We start from the raw sequence: 6,042 nt of genomic DNA on the forward strand, positions 1-6,042 counted from the left end.
GAAATTAAATGACAGGTAACATTGGGTCCAGGTTTCATGAAGCCTGAAGTATAATCACATTTTGCCCTTTTTAAGAAAAGAACACAAAAATAATTATGGGGTCTTGGGAGGAGCCTATGCTCATGACAGACTCTGAAGCTTCAGCTTCTTTAGCTTCACCATAATTCTGCTTTTTTTTCACAAGACTCTCTGATGAATTTCACCTGGGAGTGAGAGTGAACTTGTTTGCAAGCATAAAAGTTATTACTCTTACTGAGCTGGGAAGAATAGAATGGAGATGAAATATGGAAATACGGAAGTAGGGAAAGAAAAGAAAAGAAAGTATGAGAATCAAGGCAATGAAAGGCAATGTCTATCTTCTTCCCCAAAACCAAATCTAACTGGCCTTATAATGCATTCCTCAACTGTCAAAAGCCAATGAACATTTTCCCAATTTGCCAAATATTACAAGTAACAGTCAGTCCATTTAAAGTCATCAGATATTGAATATAAATATTTCATGATAATCATTTACCTAGAGTCTCACCATAAAATGAGTAAAACTCGTTGAGATGAACTTCAAAACAATGCAGAATGAATATGCATGTGATATCAATATTTTTTCCTTAATTATATTCAGTGGGAACAAGATGCTATGAAGTATATTTGTAGTGAAATTTGTATTGGAATAATTATAGATTAGCATGCTGTTGTAAGAAATATTAGAGTGTGATCCCTTGTACACTTTGTCCAGTTTCCCCCAATGGTAATATTTTGCAAAACTATAACATCACAACTAAGATAATTCCATTGATAAAACCCACTGATCTTATTTAGAATGCCCCAGTGTTACTTGTACTCCTTTGTGTGTGTGTGTGCATGTGTAAGTTCTACACAAGTTTATCATCTGTGTAGTTTCATGCATCCACCATACACACAAGACACCAAACAGTTTTGAAATTACATGAGTTATTTTTTAAAGCAATATAATGTGAAATATTTTATTTCTCAACTTAGGAAAACACATAACAAAAGAGTTATTTTTTCCTGGTGGCTTTACCAAACAAATTGGTAAAGGTTTTGTGAGCTCAAAGAGTAGAAATATCTGCACTAGCATCACACTTGACATCTTATTTTATTTCATACAATGAAATGTTAGTATCAATTAACCGTGTACATACTAGGAGTGAGGAGATCAGTTTCTCAGATATTCCAACAAATAAGATGTTAGGATCAAATGAGCAGGCTGAGAAACTTAGCACAATAGGCACTATACATAAAAAAATTTCTGGTTATGATCATCTCCATGTGTTGGCCCCGTGAGGGCCTATGGAATGTTCTCTATCTCTCTTGACACTAAAAGCAAAAAAAAAACAAACAAAAACTACATATAATGTCAAGAGAAAGGGCACATTTTTTTTCAAGGCAGTGCTAATCCCACTGAGCAGACATCATGAGCAAGGCACCCACCCAAGGTGAAAACCTTATGGACAAGAATTTATCATTGAAATTAAATAGTGACAGATACGTCCAAGGAAAATTGTGAGGATTCGATTCCTTTATGAATCTTGTGATAGATGGGTGTGTGAGATGGCAACTAGTGGGCAACACAATACTGGAATTGTGGTAATACAAGGAAATAGCATCATCATGTTAGAAGCCTTGGAACAAATATAAATAATGGCTAGGTTCAGATTCAGCAAAGGAATCAAAGGTTTCCACATGTCCCCTCCCCAAAGTGCCTGCTTTGCTGTGATGTAATAATTGGGTCATATATATTCTTCATATTAAATTATTTGTTAAATAAAAAATAAAAAAATAAAAAAAGAGAAAGTTCTTTGCATTACTTTTTTGAGGGAAAGATATATTTTGCCAGTGGAAAACTTTATGTAAAGTACATGCTTAAAGTACATTTTTTCAAGTTACAAAGTCATTAGAATATAGCCAATAACAATATGTGAATATTTACATCATGTTTACATAGAGAAAGATACATTTTGCAATTGAAGCATACATTTATATTAAAGTGCATGTTTAAAGAAGAATTATTCATGTAACACATATAGAATATGTGTCAATAGTTATATTTTATACTTGCATTTCTAAAGGAAATTTCTTTATACAATTACTGCTTGCATTTGTAATATTTTCCTTGATTTTATTATGGCAAAATTCCAAGAGAAGTGGGAAGAGTGGGGAGAGAGGAGGACTAGGAAAAGGAAAACAAAGGAGAGTACCTTACCATACTCCTTTATGCAAGAAACTTCGAAGGCTGAGATCTGACTCCCACTGAGTAAGGCACTTTCCTCGCTTCCCTTTTTAGATTTAAGTCATAGGGTTTAGCAAAGTTCAGCCTCATGGACATTGCTATAGGGAAAGGTGATCCTACCTGAGGCTGGCAAGCCCACAGAGGCTGAAGCAGCACTTCTGGCCAGATAACTATTGGCTCTATTTTGGAGACTTGGACAGAGAGCTCAGAGTCTGTACTTGTCTGGGTAGATTTTTATGTGAGGATGTGTTGGGTGTGTTCTTTTCCCATTTAGGCTCAGCAATCTTTGGAAATTAGCTAGAAGATTATATATTGAAAACATATTTATGAAGCAGATAAATAAATGGATAAACGTATAAAAAGATGAGGGGAACAGCTTATTTTAGGAATGGGAATGGAGTGGCTAAAGAATAGATTGGAGACATTGAAACAAATCAGGGATTTTGATCATTGTCTTTCAGTTTTATAAGAATTGCCCTAGTTTTAAGAAAATACACATATGTATTTGTGTGTGAGAGAGACAGAGAGAGGGAAATCTTAGTACTTTGTACTATTTTTGCAACTTGAAAGTAAGCCTGAAATTATATCAACATAATAAAGTACAAAAGAAAAGATTTTTAAAAAAACAGTTGGAAAACTAGCCCATAGTTAATTTTTTTAAAATGCAATTATTTTGGGGCGATGCAGGGAGGGTAAGTCCAAACTAAACTATATGGTCCCATGAGGGAACAGACTTACAAAAAACACTTAAGACCTAACTAAAAACAAATGGGACTAATTAAAATTTATCTAAAGTGACCCTTAATGCCATCCTTCTTTTCTCATTCCACTGCCACTACCACTTCGAATCCCGCTATCTTATCTGGATGTGTGCAGAGTCTTCTAATTGGTACTCCTGCTGTCAGATCCACTAGTGTCCCATTAATTTTCCTAAATCATTGCATTACAGAAACATCTCTATGTCTCTTCACACTTGCATTAGATTTAAGGACCTAAAAGTTAAGAAATGAATCTTATTTATCCTTATATCCACCAAATTTAATGCTCTTAATAGGTACACTGACTTAATGTTGATTGACCTAGAAGCCAAACAAAGTAAGAAATCGTTTACTTATAGCTATATTATATATTCTTATTATAAATGAAATCACAGCACAAAGTAACAGAGAAACTAAAAATTCATACTGCAGTACATTAATAGAAAAATTGAAGTTAAACAAGCTTTGGAGATTAACTCCATATTAAAATAATATCTCCTTCATTGGTTGCTTCTTAGTATTACTGTCAATTTCAGAATTTTGAAATGGATAAGCCATCATTCTGAAACTGCTTATTTTATTTTGTTTTTCTGGAGAAGTTAGTAAATGCCATATGATTTTTGTTTTGATAAAAATTTCAAAACAACTTAAGAATAGAATATAAGTAGATGGAACAGGAAAGTTATATCAAGGGGAACTTACTTATATCAAGCTCCAACTTACTATAAGAATAAGAGCTTGGGGTTTGCCCTGGACAAAGAGATTTCTGGGAGCCTGGAGTCATGATGGCATCGATATAATCTCCAGGGGCTCCTGCATTAGACCTTGGCCAAATGTAAAAGATGACAACAGCAGCCAGGCCAATTTTTGAACCTGCTAGAGGTGGAAGAGAAAAGGTACAAGGGGATTTGAGCCAGCTCTCAAAGCAGTACTTGAGCAGAGACTTACCGAATTAGTCTGTCAAAGGGGTGCCAAAAAGTACAAAGTACCAGAAATCTGTTGGCTTTTATGAGAGAGTATTTATTTGGGGTAAAAGCTTACAGTTACAAGGCCCTAAAGAGTCCAACTTAAGGTTTCTGTCTCACCAAAGACAGTTGCCACATGTCGAAACAAGATGGCATGTGAGCTCTGTCTGGTCTCTCAGGCCTTCTTCCTCTTAAGGCTCCACAGGCCCTGCTTCTTCTGATCTCAGCTGAAGGCTGGCATGGGCTCGTCTCTCAGGGCTTCCTCTATCATTCTGGCATAAGGCTCATTTCCTTCCAGGTCTTATCAGCTTCTCCGCTGCCCTATTCTCTTCAGCTGCAAGCTATCAGGCCAGTGGCTTATCTCTGCCCTGGGCCGCAAGATCAATGTTCTCTCCTCTTCTATGTCTGTGGAACTCTCTCTCTTCCCATGTGTGTGTTGGTTTATAACAGAAGAATTTACAAACATAATTTTCTTTTTGGGGATTCATAAATAATATCAAACTATCACTTACCTCTCACATGAAGATAAAATACAGGCAAACTACTCAGGATGCTTCTGAAGACGTTCAGAACCATGAATTCAGGAGAAAGTTGGAAGAGAGAGAGTGAGAGGTGCTGTAAGAGAAAAAAATAGGAACCGCCCAACCTGAGAACATACAACCTCTTCCTCAGTGCCAAAGAAGTCTAGGTTAGACGGGATTCCTGCTGCCAACATCGATGCAGATGGTTCTTTAACAGATGAGGAAGATGAAGACAAAGATTTTGAAGCAGAGAGTGATGATAATGATACTGCAGCTCTTGAAGAACTGATAAAAGTCAAAAAAGAAAGTGCTGAAGAGCAGGCCAGGAAGGAAAAAGAACAAAAAGCTGAAGAGGAAAGGATGTGTGTAGAAAACATTCTGCGCAGAAACTCCCTCCTTAATCTCACTGGCCCATCCCAGCCTCCAGTCACCTTCAAAGTTAAAGGAAGGTGGAATGATGATGTTGTTTTCAAGAACCATGCAAAAGGTATAGAAGATTAGAAGAAAGACAAGAGATTTGTAAATGATATGCTGCAATTTGAATTTCACAAAAAAACTCATGGAGAAATGCATGAATTTAGTACAGTTTCATGTGCTTATATTATTAAAAGACTATGAAGTATAAAGAAAAAAAGAATAAATTACATGAATAGTATGATAAATGAGCATTAGTACATGATCTTAAAGTAGAAATATGCATATATATGTATATCTCACATATATAATGAAAAATAACACGTAGTGGATAGTACATTAAAATGTAACTAATAGTAATACCTGATAGTAGACATAGGTATACCTCTTATTTTCTGTGCTTCTTTGGGCCACGTCATAAAAATCCTCTGTGCTTTCATTGTTATGGTAAAATTCAGGGTACTTCTCAGGGAAACTAAATCTGTAAAACAGGAGTAGAATGTGTCATAGTTTAGAAGTGGAATAGTCCTCTAAAGAATAAAATGAGATAATACAGGCAAAATTTTTCTTGATGTCATGAAATTATATTTTAGTATAGACTAATTTAATTAAAAATAGGAAACAATCAAAATGGGGAACACATTGATATATTTGTAAATAAAATATGACATTCTGAAAGGGAAACTATCTTGTCGTTTGCAGACAAAATGTAGGTGCAAATACAAACATAAATTCTTTATTTTCTAATTTTTATTAATTTATTCCAGAGCTATAAAAAGGTAAGCTATTTTATTTTATTTATTTTATTTTATTTTTTTATTTTATCAGTTTCCTTAGGCTTGCACTTAGGTCAACATTGACCAAACTAGGATTAATATAGTGACTTAAAAATCTTAGATGGGAAATCATATAAACTGGGATGGGAGGTATGAATTAAAACACATTCATATCATAAAAAGTCCTCCATATATTGGAAATACAGCTCAATTATGCCCAATGCATCTTACTAAAAACTAGCCTGTTTTCATAACAGACTTAGAGCAAGAGAAAGGTTTTCATGGTTTTTGTGTTTTTAAGGTTTTTTCCAAATCATTTGAATTTGCTGTGAATAAAACAGCAACAACAAGGAGAAGTAA

The 6,042-nt window shown here is 34.8% G+C and overlaps 1 pseudogene; it reads left to right on the forward strand.

Annotated features, from left to right (window-relative positions):
• Nucleotides 1–3,848: 3,848 nt before the first annotated feature.
• On the forward strand, nucleotides 3,849–5,110 carry LOC101432857 (spliceosome-associated protein CWC15 homolog pseudogene; annotated as a pseudogene).
• Nucleotides 5,111–6,042: the final 932 nt, after the last annotated feature.

The sequence above is a fragment of the Dasypus novemcinctus genome, chromosome 12, assembly GCF_030445035.2.
Source record: "Dasypus novemcinctus isolate mDasNov1 chromosome 12, mDasNov1.1.hap2, whole genome shotgun sequence".
In the NCBI taxonomy this organism is placed as follows: domain Eukaryota; kingdom Metazoa; phylum Chordata; class Mammalia; order Cingulata; family Dasypodidae; genus Dasypus; species Dasypus novemcinctus.